The sequence below is a fragment of the Ranitomeya variabilis genome, chromosome 2 (assembly GCF_051348905.1).
Source record: "Ranitomeya variabilis isolate aRanVar5 chromosome 2, aRanVar5.hap1, whole genome shotgun sequence".
In the NCBI taxonomy this organism is placed as follows: domain Eukaryota; kingdom Metazoa; phylum Chordata; class Amphibia; order Anura; family Dendrobatidae; genus Ranitomeya; species Ranitomeya variabilis.
Window position 1 is genome coordinate 734,435,745 of NC_135233.1, and position 12,236 is coordinate 734,447,980.

Genomic DNA, 12,236 nt, shown 5'->3' on the forward strand with positions numbered 1-12,236 from the left:
ACCACCACCAAAGAACAAGGTATGATAATCCGCACAATGTCATAGCTTCAGGCATTCATGGGGAAACCTGTGCTGCAACACAAAATGATGCTTGCCTGCTGACTGATGCTTCACCTGTGTGGGAAATGGTGCACGGCAAGTTTTTTTTTGCAAATAGGAAATTGAATCTGTGAATTGAATCTGTGAGTTTCAGGAAATTTCACTCAAACTTGATCCTCCGTGAATCATCTGTTCAATTCTGTCACAATATAATATTCACATGTGGTTCTGCAGTGGCTTTTGTTATGCAGTTTATTTGTACATTGTGTATGTAATCTATTTTATGCAATCGGTGAAAGTCCTGTGCGAGTGAACACAATTTTTAAGAAATAAATCTCAAACACTAAGCCAGGTCAGAGATCCATTATGCTTTATTTACATGCATCACCATCTTCTTGTTTTTTTTTGTTGTTGTTTTTTCTTTTTTACAAACTAGGTTACAATTTAAAATGGAATACACAAGGCAATACCTACTAACACCACGTGGAGTAAAGCACTGCTTTTCTATTGCAATTGGAACGAAAAATAGGGCGGTGGGTAAAAGGTAGTATAGTTGTGGGCTGTTCGCCTTCCCGTGGCTATTAGTGTAAATGATTGGAAAATAAAAGCACCCGGCGTAGGCTGCACAGGTCATGTGACAACATGTAAACTTTGACGACACCAACACCTCTGATATTCCTTCATGAACAAAGTGGAAGTGGATGTGTTCTGACAATATACATTATTAACAGACATACAGAAATGAATTGGCTGGTGTAATGTACACTGTTCTACATGGGGGGCGCTCATCTCTTCCACAATCTCCATCTATGCCTGTCATGACTATAGAAAGCACCGATTCCGTCTTCAGTTATTCCTTCATCTATATTAGATAAAATTAGAGATCAACCTAAAAATTACGCACCGTCAAGGAAACATCTCATGACGTAATTGTAAGGAAACAGCAAAAGTCTAGCATGTAGAAAAGAGGAGACACTATACTTAAAGGTAAAGTAATACTATCTGATCTCTGACTTTATAGACATAACAGGATACACAAGTGAAAAAGAAGAAAAATCAAACTATAGTTAATAGAATTAATGCTCTTTAAAACAGGGTTCCTGTACTACTCAACTCTCTAGCACGGCTGCAATACTCACTAGGTAGACCGCCACTTACAAGGTTACTTATCAGTTATGTGATTGCAGCCGCTTTATTTTCCATAAAACTGTTACATGTTTCACTCCATATAGCATTTATATGTGTATATATATTTATTTTTTTTATTAAAGACATAAAATGGCAGAAAACGTAAGAGTTTTCCTATATTCACTTAAGCAACGTAAAAGTAATGGGTGTGAAGGCCAGGGAGAAATGCTAAGAAACTAGATAGGGGTATTCAACAGGAGACAAACACTAAATTTCGGGCATGGTCATTTAGCAACACTGGAGAAACAAAGCCACCAATTTGGGAAATTATTTTCTTTTGGTTTAGGCAAGCATTTTCCAAATATATATATTTATATACAATGACATATATGCACATTTAAAGAAGAACTCTAAAATGTTTTTGAATTATGTATGGTAGCAGAATTTACTATAGTACCATGTTAATGAATCAATCTAAAAGCCATCTCAGATTGTCATACTTTTTCCCACTGTTAATGAATCCCATAACTGTTGGAAAGATCAACAGATCAAAGCCGGGATCAATACTAGTTAACTGGTGGTCTCTGAAGCACAGAAGGGACCTATTAAAACCAGTACAAATAGGAGAGCTGATGAATAGGGGTCATTACAAGTTACAGTTCCACTCGCATCAATGTATTCCTTGTACAGAATGAAATTACTTTGCCCTCTTCTCGCTCTCATTATACATTGGCGATGCCCTTGTCATTTTTAGATTTTTTTTTTTGGACGCTATTGAAATGGAGGCCGACATATGTAAAATGTTAAAGTCAGATTTGTTTAGAACTTTGGAATCCAGAGATCATTTTTGTCCAAGTTAAGAAATAATCCTTCCTCTAAATTCAGACTGTGTATTGCTTACTATGCAGTAATTTGTTCAATAGCAAGTTTTTTTCCTTTAAGACCGGATTTGCAAAGCTAATAAGCAGATCAAGTGGTGAAAAAGTATTAATTTTGTACTATACCGCTAGGCAATAGTGCTCCTAGGCATGACACTTTCTCCCCACCACCCCTGTATTGGAGGGATTATACAAGCCCTGATTTTGTATGTTTGGATTCCAGTAAAGGAGATATCAGTGCCCATTACAGCACCATTAAGAATAATATTCCATGAGCAGCAGACATGACAAGCAGCTTCCTGACGCTGAACACATTTCATCCCGTTCTGATGCAGAACAGTTTTAAGCTGCGGCGGCTTAGATGGAACCAAACGTAAATGTGAGTAATCAGTGAGTTCAGCTTGGTTTACCAGAACATATTCTGCTACATTGCACTGATACAAAACTATTACACTTCACATAATGTAAATACTGACAAATCTGCCCATGTTCTCGTCCCTCATAATCGCCTCCGCGCGGAGACCGGGCATCCTGGAAATAGAGGAGCGGAGAACACTTTTACAGAGCAGCTCGCTACATTATCGTGTAGCTGCTGAATGTGCTGTGTTTGAGGTTTCTTAAATGACAAGCGCGCTAACACAGACCATATTGACTAAAGTATTCCTTCCTGTAAACATCATAACATCGGATTAACAAGTCTGAGACTATCGCTGTGTCACTGGCAAGGATCAACTATCAGCTCGGAAATTCCATTTCAAATGCTATGCGCAGTTTGCAGCCATTTTTAACACTCCAATGCAATTAAAATGAAAAAATAAAGCAACTCTGCAAACAGTCTTGCTTAACCACTTAATTGCCCCAATATTTTTCATCTTTGTGCTGATTTGATCAGCTGATATGTGCCCCTAACAGCCTTGGGTGGAATCGCGATCCACCCGCGGCTGTTAAAATGTTAAATGCCGCCGTCAATCTCTGACATTTAACATGCCCACCCCGGACAAGTGTTACTGATTGCAGGGCACCAATGGGTCAGCATGACAATCTGCAAGAGTCCCCTGTGGTTGTCATTGCCGATCTGCTATGAGCGCCCCCCACAGCTGAAGCTTTGCTTTGTGTAGCACAAGCGATCGGATGATCGCAGCTTCGAGTCTCCTATGAAGACTATTGAAGCCAGTGAAAAGTTAAAAAAAAAATGTTTTTAAAAATATTTAAAAAAAAGTTCAAATCACCCTCTTTTGCCCCATTTAAAGTAAAACAATCATAACAAATACAATATTTGGTATCACTGCATTCAGAAACGCCTGATCTATCAAAAAATAAAAATAATTAATCCTATTGGTAAATGTAACGAAAAAAAATCAAAACGATAGAATTACTTTTTTTGGTCACCGCAACGTTACAATAAAATGCAATAATGGGCGATCAAAACATCATATCTACCTCAAAATGGCAACAATAAAAATGCAAAAAATAAACACTCATCCAGCCCCAAAGCCCGAAAAATGGAGACGCTATGGCTCTCAGAATATGGCGCCTTTTTTTTCTTTTTACAAATTTTTGATTTTCTTTCACCACTTAAATAAAAAAGAATCTAGACATGTTTGGTGTCTACGAACTCGTAATGACCTGGAAAATCATAATAGCAGGTCTATTTTAGCATTTGGTGAACATGGTAAAAAACTAAACAAAAAAAAAACAATTGTAGAATCGCACTTTTTTTTTTGCAATCTTACAGCACTTGGAATTTTTTTACCGTTTGCCAGTACACTATACGGTAAAAATCAATGGTGTCATTCAAAAGTACAATTCGTCATGCAAAAAAAACCAAGCCCTCACATGGCCATATTGATGGAAAATTAAATAGTTATGGCTCTAAGTAGAAAAAAAATGAAAAAAATGGAATATCCCGAGGTGGTGAAGGGGTTAATTAAAAAAGAAAAGAAAAATATGGTGAAATTATGAAAAAATGTGTGTATGTGAGGAGGGATTTTTGTGTTTAATTAATTTATTGTGGCGTGAAAATGAACTAGGAACATATTCTCCAGGTCAGTACGACTACAGTGATACAAAACCTGTCCAATTTGTATGTTATGTTAGTGGTGTTTTTGTTAATTAGTAAAAAAAATAATATATATTAGTTTCCGTCGCCATATTTTTTAAGTTTTCTGTCCGTAGTGCTGTATAAGCTTATGACCGCACGCCAGCACTGATGCCATTTACATGCCTTTGTCAGAGATGGACAACGGCATTAAGTGGTTGAGCTACAGAAATCAGACCTCGCTTCAGCCTCCGCAGTTACAGGACGATGCTGGCTGTGTAACACAACTGGCGTCGTTCTGGGATGCAGCATGCTCAGGTCCTGAGACTGCTTCATACTTTTCATATTGACCTCTGAAAACAATGTACGTCGTAGGTTGTTAACGCGTTAAAAATCAGTTTTGTGTATACATCTCCTATGCAGAACTTTGTATCGGCATGGTTACATTACAAACAAAGCGTGTTACTCATGACAACACTACTGTTTATGATTTTCAGCGTAACCATGGAGACACATCCGTCTGCGCAGAACCAGTGTACACAAACAGTAGGAGATTTTTCATCTAGACTATTTGCATGCTACATTGTTTTCTTTCAGTTGCTTGGAGAAGTAAAAGATTGCAAAAGTGCTCATAGCTTTTAAAGGGAACGTTAATGAAATCCATGAGAAAGTCATGTGACATGTCTTAAATACAAAATATTGATAGGAGTAAAAAAATAACTAAAAAGACCTACTAAGGGCTTGTTTATACACAGATTTTTTTAAAATCTCATTTATTTCCCTGTTATTGATTTGTGGCGCATTTTTGTTTTTTTAAAAAAACAAGCTGGTCAATTCTTTCAGCGTTTTTTACGATAGTCGCCATCACTTGTCCTTAAGCCTTGAGAGAAGCTGCCATTTGTCGCCTGGATAACCAGCAGTAACTATTGGTGGCAGTGCTAACTGCCTAAGGATCTGGGAATGTTGTGCGCGCTTCCGAGGTTCTTGATAACAGAAACAGTAATTCTTTATGTAAGGCTTCTTTTACACATACTGTTGGCCCCAATGGACTTCTATGGGGCCGCAAAAATGGGCTACAATAATTCCACAGTGCGCCATATGGCCGTATTTACGGCCCTGAAAAAAGATCAAGCCTGCTTGATCTTTTTCACGGCTTACGGACACGGCCCCCAATGTAAATCAATGGGGCCGCAAAAACAACGGAAGGTTGTTTTTGCGATGCACTGTGACTTCCGGTATTGCGGATTGCCGTTTTTTTCCCAATACTTTTGCTATAGTAATGGGAACCCGAAAAACGTCGATCCGCAAGTTTTTTTTTGGCTGGTTTTTGCGGCAGACAGTGAAAATTGCGTCAATACGGCCCGCAAAAAAGGCCCGCAATATCGGGCCGCAAAAAAAACAGTAAGTGTAAAAGTAGCCTAACACTGGAAACCCAAAAAGTCAATGGAATCCATCAAAAATCACTATGATTTCTTTGAAAACTTTCCCAGACCTGCCATGGTTCAGTTCGAGCAATAGTTCAGTTTAACATTGAAAAATGCTGTTTTTGGGTAAGCTATAGAGTACTCCAACCAAGACAAGATGCATTCGTTTTGTCCTGATAGTCTCCATGTGTTTTTCTGAATGGCTAGTCATACTTCTCCTTGACATTTGATTACTATGTTATCACAGTAAACTGCATTGTGGCCAGTCCTAAGGGGGCTTTCACATTCAGGCACCCGTTCACTGGTCCCATTGGGGCTTGCATCCGAACCCCCAGCAAACATGCGCCGACCGAGCAAACATGTGCCCTCCTGTGCATCATTTTCAGGAGCGTACGCCTACTGGAGTCTACTACGTCTTGAGTGCCTGCCTCCGGTAGGTGTATATTCCCGAAAATGATGCACGAGAGGGCACAAATTCACCGTGTCAGCACCCTTATAGACTATGACTCCGTCAGCATATATGTCAGAATCCTGTTTAGCGGGGGAGGATTCAGACCCAAGCAACAACGTGGTCAAGGACCAGGTACCTGAACGCAATGTGAAACCACCTTAAACTGAGGCAGACAATATCCGCCTTCCACTTTCACCCTTCTAAACTCCTTGGCCCCATTCATGAAAGTTTTTACGTTAAAAAAGTGGCGTAAGAGCTTTGAAAAGTTTAAAAATTCTCATGCCAGTTTCTCCCAGCTACAACAAAATAGGTGGAATGGGGGCACGGTGGTGGCAGGACGTCACAACTTGTCTAATTCATAACAAGCTGTGGCGTTCCCTATGCCAGAAATCTCACTCCAGTCACTGACTGGAGTGACATTTTTGGTGTAGCGCAAGGAGACGCCACTTGTTCGACCCTCCTGAGCACCTTCTTAAAGAATCAGAAGCAACTCTCTTTCCTCGCTGGTCTTGATGAATGGGGCCAGTAAGTGCGGTCTTTTCCTAGCAACTACTGCTAAGATGGCATAGGAAGTCTCACAGCCCAAACAACGCTGCCGAGGTAAAAAAAATGATGCAAATTAGCTTCCTTTCACCAGAGACATCTCACCTCGCCAACCAATACCTAGCTCCGTACTAATGAGGCAAGGACCCTGAAATTGTGTACAATTTGGGGCTAATAAGTCATATTGCAGCTCTCGCTAAGGCGACTCCTTCTAGAGAAGACCTCATCTACATACACTTGAGGCTGTGATGTATGGTCTGTCCTCCATTTTTGTTTGCCGTCGACCTACTACGTAGTATCTGAAGAATGGTGGATCTGCAGAAACAATGGAGAGCACAATCTATACTGGGGTGCCTGAGGGTGAGGTGTTCCTGGCCCTTGTTATCACACATTTATGGGTCTTCTATAGAAATGGCTGAAGGATGAATGTTGTTCCCTGGCCCTGACCTTGAGTTTTTCATGATACATATGAATGCAAAAAATACACAATGGAATAAACATATATAAAACTATTAAAACACTCTTGTAACCACCAAAGGAAGCGTACAGAAGCATAAGAGGGTAATCCAATTTTGTGTACAATATTTTAAAAGAATAAACTTAAATGCATGTATTTGGGCTTAAAAACCATTTTTGTTCTACTGAGTTTCATTGAAACATTTGCACTGTTCGCCTTCCATAGTCTCTGTATTGTACTGCTGACTGCAGCATGAAGTAACTGAGAATCTGTCAGTGAGCTCAGCCTGACCGGAGACTGTGTAACTCTTTTATCCGTCCTTTTCTGCTCTCCTCTCAGCAAATTTAGGTTTCCACACCACATAACCATTGAATGAGGCAAACATAGAACCTGTAAAAGCAAAACAATGCAGAATTTGTAATGAAACCCAATTGCAAACATGATTTTTAGCCCGAAATACATGCATTTAAGTAAAAAAAAGGTCCGAAAAGGTGGACAGCACCTATAAAGAGCACCTACCCTAAAGAAATGCCTAAAGTGTTTAATAATGTTGTTTCTACATTAGACCTGCTCAGAAAGGTCAGGTGCAGGATTTTCATGGGGACGGTGTGCGGATCCAGACCATGATGTAGTTTGTGGTTCTTATGGTCGCGATGCTGCACTTAGTAACGTGTGAACCTCTCAGTAGTGCAGCCTCGGCTGCGGGCCCGTCACTCCAAGCAGTCATATCCGAGCTAAGAAGCAAGACGCTTTTCACATTTTAATAAAAGGGCTTTTTTCCCTCTAGTAAGTCCTAGGGAACAGAAATAAACAAGTGAAAGCTAAACTATATGGCAAGAATTCACGCATGTCAGGGGTCCAAGATTTTGGGCCCTGAACAAATCAAGCACCATGTTAGTGGAAGGCTGAGCACCTTTTTATTGGACACATAGTTATACATATATTCAGTTTATCAATGTAGGGTGGCTTCATTGAAAACCTTTTTGGGGGTGAGGAAAGGTTGTATTTTTTTCAGGCTTTTTTGGCAAAAAAAACCTTGATCCAGGTTTCTGATCTCAGTCATTACACGTTAATATGCAACTTCCTACTGCGCTTTTGTGACGCTTTTTCATTTTTTGGTGTCTTTTTTTGGTTCTCTCTCTTTTTTAAATGCAGCATGATTTATGGCATTTTTAATAGGATTCTCTATAGGGAAATAAGAGCAGGAAAAACCTCTTAAAGAAAAAACTTGTGAGAAATCATGGCAGAAAACACACTGTGTGTAGTGGAAGCCTTACAGGGTAATATAAGAATGACCTACTCGCCATTGCTATGCCATCGTCCGCATGTCCTGTGAGCTGCGCTTTAAGAGCTATACAAACTATGGGTCCACCAATACGTGTGTTCTTCTCCAATCACTATTTTCTTGTGTTCATTATACGGCTTTTGTAAAAAGCAGAAGACTTAGAACAAGTGCAGGTGAAAACATGAAGACATTCACTGTGTATAGTACATACAGTAGATACACTTCGCTATCTTTTACACACCTATTCACAGTTAGATGAGGAGACTGAGAGGGAATCTGTCACCAGGTTCTTGCTGACCCATCTGAGAGCAGCATGATGTAGGGTCAGAGTCCCTGATTCCAATAATGTGTCACTAACTGGGCTGCATACTGCCGTTTTGATAAAATGACTATTTTACCTTCTGCAGATCTGCGAGTGCTCTAAATGCTGAGCTCTTTATCACCCCGCCCACACCAGTGATTGGCTGCTTTCTGTGTACACTGCTCATAGGCAGATAGCTGCCAATCAGTGCTGAGGGCGGGGTTATATAGAGCTCACGAATATGCTGGACAACATGGCAGCAGGTTTACTAGTCCTCTAGTCATAATTTCCTGCTGATAAAACTGTGATGTTATCAAAATTAAAGCAATCAACCCACTAAGTGACACATCGCTGGAATCAGGGACTTTGTCTCTACATTATACTGCTCTCAGATTAGGTGGCAAAAAACGGGTGGAAGATACCCTTTAAGCACCTACTGTATGGAAGAAGGAAATTAGGGTGAACACTATGTAAACTGAGCCACTGCCAATGTTACCAAGTCACAGCTTCTAATACTTCTAGTTCCAGGGTCAATAATCTACATATTGTGCTGGAGGAAATTAGCCATCTTTGCCGACACAGTGAACTATGAGCACCGGGTACTGGTCAGTTATATGGATCCGTGAGGACTAATTCATGGATGCTACATATATAGTGCAAGCGCAGGTGCATCGGGCAAACATGGTAAGAGTGCTACGTTCAGCCACATGCATTGTTGTAATGACTGATAATGAAAGGTACAGAAGATAAAATCAAAAGACCACAAATATCACGGAACAAGGCATGATAACCTATGTTAGAAATTCAGTAGAGGGGTAAATTAGTTTATGTTTCTAACATTACATTGGCCACGTCATAGGGACGCATGCGCTTATCGCTTCTGTGAAGAAGGTAAAAAACAAAACAAAAAAAAAGCTAGTTTGCCTCTGCTTCCTAACACTCATGCATAATGATTAATCTCTGTACATAACAAAATATATTTATATATTTATATTCATAATGCCATAATGCAAAGGAGAAAGTCTTCATATGTCAATCAAGTACAGGACTAATATATATATAGAGATCACGTGCCTCTGTACTTTAGATGCCAGGTTGCAATAATGTACCATTGATGTTCGATCACAATATGCTCCCCCCCCCCCCCCAAAAATAAAATAAATAAAAAATCTAACAAAAAAAGAAAAAAAGAGGATCGGACATATTGAGGATTAATACGGAAGGCCCTCTTCAGCACCAATGTGCTTTCCACATATTAATGTAACCTGAAATCCCTCTTGGGGTTTTGTCTTATTCTTCCATTAAGGGTTTCCGAATACAAAATCTATTATTGAAAGCGAAGTGACGGAAGCCCCATGTAGTGCAATGCTTGGTACGAAGCCCCCGTGTACAGTGGTCGTTTTGGTACACATGCCTACACAGCATTGCCAATAGACTGCCATGTCTGACACATATCCTATGTAAAACCCTTTCTGGCCATTTGGTGATAAGAAGCTTAAAAAAAAACAAAAAACAAAACAAAACAAAACTAACACATGAATCAAGAACAAACTGTATAAACTCCACTGTTCTGGATATATTAGTAAAATACAGCAGTATACATATGATTTGGGTGACTGGAAGTAAGTACCATGTCAGCAACATATTTATCCCTGAATTGCATCATTAAAAGGAAAAAAAAAACAACAAAAAAAACCATTGTAAATGGAAACAAGAGTAATAAGTAAAGCGTCTTCCATGGAAAATTCTGCCTTTTTGGCATAACGGAGAGGCAGTAGATTGACTGTTAGCTTACATGAATACTATCAGAATATTCCTATTACAGGTGCTAGTGAAAGAAAGAGGGAAACATTTTATGAAAAAAATAAAAAATATGGATTGCAAATGTGTGATCTTTTCCTAGAAATGGTCAGAGGTGTACGGCTGGTGGGGGATGGGATGCATGGCAGCTATGTAGACAAACACCACTGCGGAACAAGACGGTGCCCACAAGATCACATTCCTCCATGTGGGGTCTCATCCTGTGCGGACACTTTTGCATACTTGAACGATGAAGGAGGGAGGTGACCGGATTATCCTGGAAGGATCTTTGCTTGAGTTTGAAGGATTTCTGCTAACAGTCATTGCAAGGTTCGGAGATTGGTGCAGGATTCGTGAAAAGGTCATAAGCTGTAAACAGTGTCACTGTCCGCTCGCTGACAGCAGTTTTGGCAAAGGGTTTCATTTATAGGGTCGCTTGTCAGTTCCTCGGCCTGGAAAACAAGGGAACAAAATTCTAGAATTAATACAGGAAAATCCAAAATGTATGCCATCTCTATAGACTGATCCTTGGAAAGTCAGCACAAAATGTGCTGGCTAATATTCGCTATGACTGTTGGTTGTATTTATAGGATTCTGCACTTCGGTGGATTGGAAACAGACTTGTCAGGCTATGCTCACGTCATGTCCGGGCCACACTTTACTGATGGAGCCACAAATGTGGGGCGAGTAGAGGAAAACGAATGCCCCCGATGCTTGCCTGATCAGTACAATTCGGCACTGTGGCTACATTTCTGCAAACTGGAGCAAATGAATGGCGTTTCGCTAACATTCCCGACCTGGTAAAAGAGTAAAAAATGCTACAATGCTCAAGAGACCAAGGAATAATTAAGGCTATGTTCACATGTTGCGTTTTTTTTCCCCGACGGCAAAACCTGCTCTCTTGACAGTAAGAAACTTGCTGCAAAAAAAAGCAGGTTTTGCTTAGTTTTTGATGTGTTTTGTTGCTTTATTTTGGTCATGCTACATTTATCTCTTGTGCATGCTGATAAAGATTAGTGTAAAGCTCTGAAAGAAGTGATATGCTCTATTCTGCAAAACCTCAAGTATTGCACAAAATACTGAAGACATAAAAAGCAAGTTGTGTGCATGAGGTTTCTGGAATCTCACAGACAAAGCTGGTACTGTAAAACACAGCTAAAATTTGCATAAAATAACACATAAAAAACACTTATGTGTGAACAAAGCCTTAGTTCCCACGATGAGCATTTGATTCTGAACCTATTAGCTAAATTGCGTTTTTGGCTACGCATTTTTAAATGCATTTTTATTGTGTTGTTGACGTTGTGGTTTTTATCTCTTAACCCCTTAGTGACAGAGCCAATTTGGTACTTAATGACCGAGCCAATTTTTACAATTCTGACCAGTGTCACTTTATGAGGTTATAACTCTGGAACGCTTTATCGGATCCCGCTGATTCTGAGATTGTTTTTTCGTGACATGTTGTACTTCAAGTTAGTGGTAACATTTCTTCGATATTACTTGCGATTATTTATGAAAAAAATGGAAATATGGCGAAAATTTTTAAAATTTTGCAATTTTCAAACTTTGTATTTTTATGCCCTTAAATCAGAGAGATATGTCACAAAAAATAGTTAATAAATAACATTTCTCACATGTCTACTTTACATCAGCACAATTTTGGAAACAATTTTTTTTTTTGTTAGGGAGTTATAAGGGTTAAAAGTTGACCAGCAATTTCTCATTTTTACAACACCATGTTTTTTTTAGGGACCACATCACCTTTGAAGTGATTTTGAGGGGTCTATATGATAGAAAATAACCAAGTGTGACACCATTCTAAAAACTGCACCCCTCAAGCTGCTCAAAACCACATTCAAGAAGTTTATTAACCCTTTACGTACTTCACAGGA

At 39.5% G+C, this 12,236-nt stretch overlaps 1 protein-coding gene across 1 annotated transcript in view; it reads right to left on the minus strand.

The window, feature by feature from the left end:
• Positions 1-392: 392 nt before the first annotated feature.
• The window catches only part of FOXO3 (forkhead box O3), a 154,832-nt gene continuing 142,988 nt past the window's right edge, over positions 393-12,236 (minus strand). The window contains exon 3 of the mRNA XM_077289592.1: positions 393-10,796. The gene's annotated coding sequence lies outside the window, so the exon portion shown is untranslated. The remainder of the gene's footprint in view (positions 10,797-12,236) is intronic.